This window comes from Pristiophorus japonicus, chromosome 11 (genome assembly GCF_044704955.1).
Source record: "Pristiophorus japonicus isolate sPriJap1 chromosome 11, sPriJap1.hap1, whole genome shotgun sequence".
NCBI classification, from domain to species: domain Eukaryota; kingdom Metazoa; phylum Chordata; class Chondrichthyes; family Pristiophoridae; genus Pristiophorus; species Pristiophorus japonicus.
This window is the reverse complement of record NC_091987.1, coordinates 54,284,910-54,297,254: the sequence shown is the minus strand read 5'-3', so window position 1 is coordinate 54,297,254 and position 12,345 is coordinate 54,284,910.

Below are 12,345 nucleotides of genomic sequence, written 5' to 3'. Positions count from 1 at the left end.
GGCACAGACTTAATGGGCCAAATGGCCTCCTTCTGTGCTGTAACCACTCTGATACTGTACTGCTCGGTACACTCCTCAAAGCAACGGAGGTGTTGAGTGATTTAACCGTCAAAGAGGGTTTGAAAGCCAACCTCACAGCAAGGCAAACATTCGATGAAGCAGTTCAAACCATTCTCCGCACATACCGTTCGACAAAGCACTAGCTAATGGGGAAGACACCCGCTGAGCTCATGATTGGGCAGAATCTTTGCTGGCTACTGGACATTCTCAAACCTCCAACCAAACCTAGCGCGAAGATAACCCAGATTTTAGAAAGTCAACGAAAAGCGAAGTCAAACACTGACACAAAACAACGTGCTCAAAAGCCCCAACTGAAGAACAGAGATTGGGTCAGAGTTAAGCGCCCAAACCGGAGTCATAAGCTCACGTCTTCACTTTCACCTCCAAAACAGATCGGGCAAAAGTTCAGCCCTCACACCTACGAGCTCAATGATGGAACTCGATGGAATTCTCGTAGGCCAACTCACAGGCCAACAGACCAGCAGGGTGGAACAGAGGCACCATTCTGTTTCCCAGCCGACAACCTCGATCAAACACCGCAAGCTCCATGCCGGTCTCAGAGTATCAGAACATGGCCTGCCTATCTCAAGGACTTTGTCTGTACATAGACTGTGTTTTCAGAGGGGGAGAAATATGTTTTGTTCATATTCTGTTTGTTCGTTCCACAAACTCTCACTGGACGGGCATTAGGACCCTGCGGGAACTATTTAGACACTGCTGTAAACATTCTGGCTCATGCTGATTTTGGGTCATCATTTTGGGTGTTGCTATAAAGGACACAGTTAAGTTGCAATACTCTTGTTTCAGTTAGTCTGTTATTTACGTACACAACATAACAAAACAATCAACATAACAAAAACAGATTATTTGTTGATTCATCATCATAGGCAGTCGTCGAAATCGAGGAAGACTTGCTTCAACTCTAAAAGTGAGTTCTCAGGTGGCTGTACAGTCCAATGCGGGAATTACAGTCACTGTCACAGGTGGGGCAGACAGTGGTTGAAGAAAAGGGTGGGTGGGGAGCCTGGTTTGCCGCACGCTCCTTCCGCTGTCTAAGCTTGATTTCTGCATGCTCTCAGCGATGAGACTCGAGATGCTCAGAGCTCTCCCAGATGCTCTTCCTCCACTTAGGGCGGTCTTGGGCCAGGGATTCCCAGGTGCCGGTGGCAATGTTGCATTTTATCAAGGAGGCTTTAAGGGTGTCCTTGAAATGTTTCCTCTGCCCACCTGGGGCTCGCTTGCCGTGTAGGAGCTCTGAGTAGAGCACTTGCTTCGGGAGTTTCGTGTCGGGCATACGGACGATGTGGCCCGCCCAACGGAGCTGGTCGAGCGTGGTCACTGCTTTGATGCTGGGAATGTTGGCCTGATAGAGAATGCTGACGTTGGTGCGTCTGTCCTCCCAATGAATTTTCAGGATCTTGCGGAGGCAGCACTGGTGGTACTTCTCCAGCGCTTTGAGGTGTCTACTGTATTTGATCCACGTCTCTGATCCATATAGGAGGGTGGGTATCACTACTGCCCTGTAGACCATAAGCTTGATGCCAGATTTGAGGTCCTGGTCTTCAAACACTCTGTTCCTCAGGCAACCGAAGGCTGCGCTGGCACACTAGAGGCAGTGTTGGACCTCGTTGTCGATTTCTGCCCTTGCCGATAGTAGGCTCCCGAGGTAAGGAAAATGGTCCACGTTGTCTAAGGCCGCAGCGTGGATTTTGATGACTGGGGGGCAATGCTGTATGGTGGGGTCAGGTTGGTCTTATGGATGTTTAGCGTAAGGCCCATGCTTTCGTACGCCTCGGTGAAGATGTTGACGATGGCTTGGAGTTCAGCCTCCAAGTGTGCGCAGACACAAGCTTCATCTGCATACTGTAGTTCGATGACCGACGATGGGACGACCTTGGATCTAGCCTAGAGGCGGCGAAGGTTGAACAGGTTCCCACTGGTTCTATAGTTTAGTTCCACTCCAGCGGGGAGCTTGTTGAGCATGAGATGGAGCATTACAGCAAGGAAGATCGAGAAGAGTGTTAGCGCGATGACACAGCCCTGTTTGACCCCAGTCCGGAGGTGGATTGGGTCTGTCGTGGATCCGTTGGTCAGGATCACGGCTTGCATGTCGTCGTGGAGCAGGCGGAGGATGGTGACAAACTTTTGGGGGAAACCGAAATGGAGGAGGATGCTCCATAGTCCCTCAAGGTTGACAGTGTCAAATGCCTTTGTGGGGTCAAAGAAGGCCATGTACAAGGGTTGGTCTGTTCCCTGCATTTCTCTTGTAGTTGTCACGTGCTGAAGATCATGTCTGTTGTACCCCTTAGTGGATGGAATCTGCATTGTGATTCTGGGAGGAGCTCTTCTACCACGGGGAGAAGACGATTGAGGAGGATTCTTGCAAAGACTTTCCCAGTGGCCCACAGCAGGGAGATTCCTCTGTAGTTACCACAGTCGGATTTGTCCCCTTTTTTGAAGATGGTCACGATTACAGCATCTCTGAGATCTCCTGGCACGTTCTTCTCCTTCCAGATAAGAGAGATGACATCATGCATTCATGCAAATAGTGCTTCTGCACCATACATTAGTGCTTCAACAGGGATTCCATCTGCTCCTGATGTCTTGTTGTTCTTGAGCTGATGGATAGGCTTTTCTATCTCATGCAGGGTTTGGGTTTTGCTGAGATGGTGGCTATAAAAGGCAGTCTACTATGCTGCTTCCTCACTCTGGAGTTACATTAAAGAGACCAAGGTCACAACAGTTTGAGCTAACAGCATACAGTCTTGTGGAGTTATTCTGAACATAACAATTGGTGACGAGTAATAGAATTCGAATTTTCACGCGGTTATGGCTGCCGTTGGTATTCTTAAGAGATTTGTTGAGGTTGATGATTCGGAAGCCTTCAATGAGTGTTTTGACCGTACTTCATGGCCAACGAGCTGGATACGGAAGAGACTGCCGTCAAGTGCAGGATGATTATCCTCACCGTTTGTGGGCCTCATCAAAAATCTGCGAGCACCGATGAAACCAATGAAGAAGACATATGCAGAGTTGTGCACGCTGGTTCCAGAACACCTCAAGCTGAAGGAGAGCATCTTAAAGGCCAGGTATCGCTTTTACATGCACCATCGCTCTGAGGGCCAGAACGTGGCGAGCTATGTCGCCGATCTAAGACGCCTTGCGGAACCATATGTATTTGCTGAATTTTGGGGGGAAATGTTGCTGGACATTTTCGTGCTTGGAATCGGCTACGAGGTCATTCTTCGCAAACTGCTGTCTGCCGAATCCCTAGATCTGAGCAAGGCCATCAAGATAGCCCAGGCTTTCATGTCCACGAACGATACGATAACACTAAACAGATTTCTTTGCAGCATCGAAGCTCACCGGCAAGTACTGTGCATAAAATAACGCCTTCAGCAGGCAGAACTGTACATGGCCTGTAGAGGCCAGACCTAGAGTCCGCTGTGGGGCGTGAATGCGAATCCATTAACGTCATGTTGGAGCTGCGGGGGTAATTATCAGGCCCATCAATGTCGATTCAAGCACCACGTGTGCAAAGGCTGCAGAACAACGGGGCACCTCCAGCGAATGTGCAAATATGCTGTGACTCGTAACGTGGCAGAGTCGGCATAAGATGACTGATTCTGCGCGGATCACGCTGAACGAGTAAGAGAGGCAACTCAACCCGAGGCTGAAGAGGAAGTGTATGGGGTACACACCTTCAACACCAAAAGCCCTCCAACAATATTGAAAGTCAAACTAAACGGCATTCCAGTTTCCATGGAATTGGACACGGGGGCGAGTCAGTCAATTATGAGCCAGAAGGCTTTTGAGAAACTGTGGGGCAACAAGGCACAAAGGCCAAAACTGAGCCCAATTCACACCAAGCTGTGCACTTACACCATGATATGAGAGAAAGTCGAGATCGAGTTGGACAGACTTCAATGAGAGGGGATTATTTCGCCAATCGAGTTCAACGAGTGGGCCAGTCCAATTGTTCCGGTATTGAAAAGCGGTGACTACAAGGTAACGATCAACCGAGTCTCGTTACAGAACCAGTACCCACTACCCAAAGAAGATGACCTGTTTGCAACGCTTGCAAAGCTGGATCTAATCTAACCTCTGCTTACATGACACAGGAGCTGGCTGGACCTTCGAAAAAATTGACGTGCATCAATACGCACAAAGGACTATTCATATACCACAGATGCCCTTTTGGGATTTGCTCGGCTGTGGCCATCGTCCAGAGGAACATGGAGAGTCTGCTGAAATCGGTTCCGTGCACCATGGTGTTTCAAGACGACATCCTGATCACTGGTCGCAACACCACCGAACACTTGCACAACCTGGAAGAGGTTCTAAAGCGACTGGACAGAGTGGGACTCAGGCTGAAATGCTCCAAGTGTGTTTTCCTGGCACCAGAGGTCAAATTTCTGGGGAGAAAGATTGCGGTGGATGGCATCAGACCCACGGACTCCAAGACAGAGGCCATCAAGAATGCACCCATACCACAGAATGTGATGGAGCTGCGTTCGTTCCTGGGACTCCTCAACTATTTTGGTAATTTTCTACCGGGGTTGAGCACTTTGCTGGAACCCTTGCATTTATTGCTACGCAAGGGTGACGACTGGGTCTGGGGTAAATCTCAAGAAACAGCTTTTAATAAGGCCAGAAACCTGCTATATTCTAACAAGTTACTTGTATTGTATGACCCGTATAAATGTTTAGTACTAGTTTGTGATGCATCTTCGTACGGGGTCGGTTGTGTGTTACAGCAATGTGTCAGGCAAACTGCAACCGGTTGCATATGTGTCCAGAAGCTTATCCAAGGTTGAAAGAGCCTACATTACGGTTGAGAAAGAAGCATTAGCATGCGTATATGGAGTTAAGAAAATGCACCAATAGCTATTTGGACTCCGGTTCGAGCTTGAAACCGACCACAAACCGCTCATTTTGCTGTTCTCAGAAAGCAAAGTTATGAACACCACTGCTTCGACCCGCATCCAAAGATGGGCACTAACGTTATCTGCGTATGTCTATGTGATCCTCCACAGACCAGGCACTGAGAACTGTGTTGATGCCCTCAGTCGGCTACCATTACCTACCACCGGGATGGAAATGGCGCAACCCGCAAACTTGCTTCTTGTAATGGATGCTTTTGAGAGCGAGGGGTCACCCATTACAGCTCACCAGATCAGGACCAGGACTAGCCAGGACCCTGTGCTATCAATAGTAAAAAGCTGCGTCCTTAATGGGAGCCGGTCGGCGGTTCTCGGGGAAAAGCAAGACGAAATTAAGCCGACACAAGGATGAAATGTCCATCCATTCGGATTGTCTCCTATGGGGGAAATCACGTAGTTTTGCCAAAAAAAGGCAAGGAAACATTTATATGCGACCTACACAGTACCCACCCAGGCATAGGCATGATGAAGGCTATCGTTAGGTCGCACGTTTGGTGGCCTGGCATTGACCGGAATTGGAGTCATGCATATACCAACGTAATACTTACTCACAGTTGAGCAATGCACCAAGGGAGGCCCTACTGAGTCTGTGGTCATGGCCCTCCAAACCGTGGTCCAGGATCTACGTAGGTTTCGCTGGCCCCTTTCTAGGAAAGATGTTCCTAGTAGCAGTGGACGCTTACTCTAAATGGATTAAATGTATAATAATGTCATCATGTACGTCCACTGCCACCATTGAAAGCCTCTGGGCCATGTTCGCATGGTTTGCCTGACGTCCTTGTTCGTGACAATGAACCATGTTTTACCAGCTCGGAATTCAAAGAGTTCATGACCTGCAATGGCATCAAGCATGTCAGGTCTGCCCTGTTTAAGCCCGCATTCAATGGTCAAGCGGATCGGGCAGTCCAAACTATCAAGCAGAGCTTGAAACGCGTGACGAACGGTTCCCTGCAGACGCGGTTATCTCGGATTCTGCTCAGCTACCGGACGCGATCCCACTCGCTTACTGGTGTTCCCCCTGCAGAATTGTTAATGAAGAGAGCACTCAAAACCAGGCTCTCTCTAGTCCACCCGGATCTCAATGATCATGTAGAAACCCGGCGTCACCGGCATAACGTGTATCACGATCGTGCAGCTGTATCGAGTGATATTAAGGTTAATGACCCAGTGTTTGTTCTTAATTACGGTCATAGTCCCAAATGGGTTGTTGGCACTGTTTTAGCCAAGGAGGGGAATAGAGTGTTTGTTGTCAAACTTTTGAATGGACAATCATGCAGAAAGCACTTGGATCAGACCAAACTGTGATTCACTGACAACCAGGAACAGTTTTAAGAGGACATTACCATCATTGATCCACCAATACACACCCAGCCAGCAATCGACCTCGCGGTCAACCACGAGGATGAACTCTCCATGCCCAACAGTCCGATCAGACCAGTCACACCACAGTGCAGCAATGATCCGACCACCTCACCCATGCCAGGACTTCAACTCAGGCGATCAACCCGGGAACATAGAGCCCTGGATCGCCTCAACCTGTAAATAACTTGTATCTAAGACTTTGAGGGGGAGTGATGTTATGTATGTAAACTTTACTAGTGTGTAAGATTTGCCACCAGGAGACGCACCTGTGAGAGACCCAAGGGTCACCTGCAAACCAGGCGCTGTGAGCACTCTGCGTCTTATAGTCATCGAGGGTTGCCAGGTTGGCAGTTAGGCGCTGGCTGTATAGGGTTTTCTTAACTGAGTCTTTGAGTGCCCCAGCATTGATTTTTCTGCGGCATTGTTTCTGTTGCTGTCGCTGTTTTGAGACTAATGTTAATGATGGAGCGGATTAGGCGGTGGTCAGTCCAGCAGTCGTCGGCTCCTGTCATGGCGCGGGTGATGCACAAGTCCTTGCGGTCCCTCGCTCGGATGGTGACGTAGTCGAGCAGATTTGGTGTTGGTACTGACTGTAAAATTTAGTGATTATCACATTGCTGTTTGTGGGAATTTGCTGTGCGCAAGTTGACTGCCACGTTTCCCATATTACAACACTGACTACACTCCAAAAATATTTCATTGGCTGACACAGTTGAGGTGTCCAAAACTGAACGTGGTATTCCAGATGAGGTCTGACCAAGGCTCTGTACAACAGTCACATTGCTTCCTCCCCAGATCCCAGATAAAGGCCAGTATTCCATCAGCCTTTTTGATTGCTTTTCTACTGACTTTTAATGATTTGTGTATTTGGACTTCTAAATTTCTTTGCTCCTCGACAGTTCCGAGTTCCTCACCATTTAGAAAATACTCCAATTTATCTCCCTTGGGTCCAAAGTGGATGACCTCACACATGCCCACATTGACCTTGATGGTGATGGGCAGTCAGAGTGTTGGTCCTGACTGTAAGATCTGAATATATGGTTTTCATCACATTGAAATTCCAAAACCCAAACAGATCTCGAGTCTGTGGAACTATAAACAGATAAAGTATGAATTAAAACTGGCAGCAAAGGTGCGATTTCTACAATAAGATTAACTGTGTGGAAGTATTTGCATTTGATTGTTTGGCATATTGCTTCCTTCAATAGTCCATTGCCATTCATTTTCACAGTAATACATTGTGACAGTTTAGATTATGGAATGCTGCAGCATTGGTAATGTCTTGTTTCTGAATTTCAAGTTTTGCTTGTTCTTTTCTTTTTGCAGTATTTAAACAGTTTTCTCGTGCAAATCATTCCAAAACCTCAGATAAACAGTTGCAGCTTTTAATAACCAGGCTTCATTGACATTCTCTGAGTTTCTGCTTCCGCAGCCATCTGTCAAGAAAGCTATAAAGCTGTCTAATTACAAAAGACAGATTCCAGAGAAAATGCAGTTTACCATGCTTGAATAGAAAACAGAATAGCAAACTGTATCTTACTAACATGGATATTATAGACTCAGTCAATCTGATGCTACACTGAGCAATCACTATGTAAAATGTTTCTTTTCTTTTAATTGAACAAGGCCTTTAACCCCTTCATTAGCTCAGTGGTGTTTCTATTAAAGCCCAGTACCCTTTGAGGAAGGCAACTTCTGCTTTCAACACCAAAACCAAAAATAGAACAAGATACAAAAAATCCTTTTTTTCCCATACATTCTCACTCACTATGCTCAAAGAGAATGATATTACTGAATACAAAATGTTGAAAGAAAATATTGCTTCATTGAGGTAATAGAGCATCTAGTTATATCAGGTAGTTGTTCTTTGATTTGTCTTTAAATATTTGTCAAATTCTTGCAGTTGTTCCTGTATTTTAAATTTTAATCACAGAAAAATGTTTTAGTAAAACATTTGCTGCACGTGGGGAAATGCAAGTTTTCAGAGACCTCTTCAGGCTGACCTAAGAGTTATGTACAGGATTCAAGTTACTCTGATTAAGTGATGGTACAACAATGTCATACAGGAACCTTTACCTTAATTACATTGCATCTGGGATTAATACTTCTACTGTACTTTGACAAAACATATTGGCCCTGAAATTCCAGTCAGAGGCTTTTTCGGACGAACGCCTCCGACCGGAGAATTTTTACGAAAGTACCTGATAGTCCCGGAGGAGCCTGGGATTCCGGTGGGGAGGCCTTTTCTTCCCGCACTGCGAAGCACATTCCCGCCCTCCAGGTTCGGACACAGAAGATGCAGTCACGTGTGACTGCACAACCAATCAGGTATAGTATTCCACAGCTTCTTCATTAATAGCAATGAGAACTCCATATCTACCAGTTCTCATTGTTAATAATGAAAGAAAAAAAAACACCCTAAACACCATAATAAAAAATAAAAACACACCTCACGTAATCAAAATTAATTGAAATTAAAGTTAATAAATGTTTTGAAAAAAAAAAATTCCGATTTGTAAAAAAGTTTTTCTAATTATGGTTTAAAATAAACTTACCATAGTGGGCAGGGTTTTTAACAATAAAATGTGTTTTAAAAATTTTATTTTATTATGTTTTTGTGTGTTTTAAAACTCTTACGCCTGTAACAGTAGGCTATGCGCCTGCTTTTATCAGGCACAAAAGTTTTCAGGACATTTGCTGGGCAAGATATGGGTAAATACCACAGTCTTGCCCATGCGAATGTCCTCGCTCCCGAGACGCGGAGGATCTGTCAAGCTGGATCTTGACAGATCGAAAAAGCCGGTTTTCAGCGCATGTGCATTGTGTGCTGAAAACCGGCTTTTGTGATGTCTTCCCGGATCCGTACACACTCCGTAGGGACCTGGGAGGCCGGGATTTCTGGGCCATTGGCTGGAATTTTTACTTCGCACCGCGCTGGCAGCAGGGGAGCCCTGGATCACGTCAGAAACCCAGACATTGAGGAAGCGCGTATTTGCAGTGGCTTTTCAAAGAAGCCGCTGTAATGGAATCTGACTTCGGGGTTAACGGGAACGGGTGTGAGGAAGTCATGCATGGGGCCAACTCAACTCAGGTATTTAAAGGAGCAATGCACAGACTGCAGTTGAAGTTTGGTGGGGGTGCAGGAGAGATTGGTGGGGAAGAGAATGGATTGTGTTGATAGTGAATTGTTTGTTCCTAAAGATATTTATATTGCTGGAGAATAAAATGTAGGCTCAGCGTCAAAAAGCTGCCCCTAGATTCAGTGACGGCTCCCAGGAACTCCTGCTCCAAAGGGCCCACCGGAAGATCCTATTCTCTGCTGACAGGAGGAAGACGCCAGCTGCGGAGATCAAGAAGGCATGGCTAGAGATCGCGGCAGAGTAAACAGCAGGAGTGTGATCGCCGAGTTGTCGATCCAGTGCAGGAAGCGCTTTAATGACCTCATGTGGTCAGGAAAGCTGAGTACGATGCCTTCCCAAGCCTCCTCCTGCACAGCACTCCTCACACCAATCTACCTTGTAGGGTCACCCTCTCTGTCTATGCACGTACTCACATCCCTATCTGACCATCCACCACTGGCACTCACCCTCATCTTAATGCAATGACATGCCTCTCCCTCATAGTCCCCCTCTACAGATGTTGCCCATCCATCTGGTCCACCCATTCCATGACATTCACTTAAAGGTCTCTTGTTTCCCTCCTGGCAGGAGGATAGCACAGAATATACAGGAGAGGCAGTGAACCGGAGGTGGCCCTCCAGCAACGACATCACTGACTGCAGAAGAGGAGGAGCTTCACTGGAGATCGGCGGAGCTGCTGGTGGTGGAAGATGGAGAGATGGGGAACTCCCAGCTATCTGGTGACAGAATTAAATATCATACAGCCGCATGGCATACAAGAGTCACTCATGTTGATTTGATATCTGCAGTCAGTGAAATATAATCATGTGCATAATGGTCACTTGAAACCTTATCATAACAGTTCTAATTCAAATCTTTACTCTCCCTATCAAGTTTCCCTCCCCCCCGCTGAAAGTCCAGCCAAGGAGAAAGATGACTCCTTGGAGGAGGTTGGGAACTCTGCATGTGCACCGTCACATGACCCATGCACACCAAGCACCACACGTCGGTGGAACCAGTACGTCAGGAAGTAGTGTTGTCACCTGTTATCTCAACACATCACATGTGCGTAGGAGGAGATGATGAAGACAAGGAGAGCAGTGGAGAGTCTTTGTTGGAGGGCACAGGACGCGCCGAGCTCCGCTCATCTGAACAAAGATGCTGAACCTCGTGGGCATCGACAAAGAGGATAACTCTTGAGGAGCAACAGAAAATGAGTTCGGCTCTGGCAGGACTTCCCACTGTGATGTGCTTGCTTGCAGATAGAATGGAAGTATTCATCTCCAGCATGATTGGCATGATGTTGCAGGCTGGGTGCTCTGGGGATGCCTCGATGGTCACATGTCTGCAGTCGCGAAGCCCTGCACCAGTGGGAAGCCAGCCAGAGCCGCAAAGCCGAGAGCCCATTCATTCTGACTGGCTTCATCGGTGGCCAAGTTTACATAACTGCCTGCTCTGGCAAACATTTAATCGGTCACCTGGGTGATGCATTTGTGGGCGGCCGACAGCAAGATTCTGTAAATATCTCCTGCAGATCCCTGGAAGGAGCCAGAGGCAAAGAAGCTGAGGGGGTGGTGATGCTGACAGCCACTGGTAAGGTGTGTCCACCAGGTCCACTTGGCAGCAGGTTTTCTTCCAGCAGTCTACAAATGTCTGCCACAACCTGACACGATGTCCTGAGTCTCCTGAGGTACTGGTGTTCAGTCATGTCCAGGAAGTTGATGTCTGCCTATATATCCTGTGTTGGGGGTATCGCCTTCCTGAGCTCATCCCCACTCTCCTGTGGAGCAGCAGCTCAATGGGGAGAATGCTGCTGCTGCTCCTGCTGGTGCTGCTAGTGTTATTGCTGCTGGTGCTTATCTTGGTCCTTGTAAGGGTTAACTTCAAACCATTACTCGAAGTCCATTAGCCTTAAAATAAATGCAGTTTTATTAATACAAGTCGACAGGGGAGACACTCTTCCTTGGCGGAGTGCTCCCTGAAGGTCCGGAGCCTTAGTCCTTTATACAGTTTCAGATTAAGTCATTACCTAATTATGCAAGCTACAATTAATACATGATGATTGATTAATACGTGATTGATTAATATAGCGCTGACCAATCTGGCATCTACATGCCTTAAATGGTCATTTCGGATATAAGTTACCATGGTTCATTCTATTCTACTCTTATCTTTTCAGTTTCATGTCTGCTAGTACAACTTGTTATCTGTCTGTTCTTACATCCCAATGACTTTGGTCGATGACTGAAGGTTTGCTAGGTCCTGTGGAATGTTCCCACATTATTTCTTGCCACTTGCCAATTTGTAATTTTCCATCTTCAGCCCCTCCTGTTGGTCCCTGATTGTCTAAATAATCAGCTGACCACATATACATTCTGAGCCATCTGCCAGGGATGGTGATCAAATCCACCTCCTTTAGATTGCTTGTAGCTCCGTCTTTTTCTGGATTCCTCACATGCTACCCCTGACCACTTCCCTGGGTGTCTGGGGTGTCTGGGAGGGGTAGCACCTCTGACAGTGGACTTGTCGTGCTCTTCGGAGTAGTTCCTCTGCCTTGGTCCCCACCTGGCATCCAACTCTCATCTGTGGCTCCAAGTAGCTGTAGGATGCACAGCGGCCACACCCCGGTAAACTGCTTTGACAGGCAGGCTAAACCAGATGAGGGTAGCCGATGGGTATTATCCCTCGGTGACTTTCGGGACCTGCTCACCCCAGCATGTGAAGTCTGTTGCGGTGGATTGGGCGGAGGAAATCAAGTTTGATCCAACGGCCATGAAGGTGGAACAGCAATGCACTGTGGAGTGTATAGGCCATGGCAGAGCACGAAAGACGTCATGGCCATCCACTGCAGCCAACGAAGT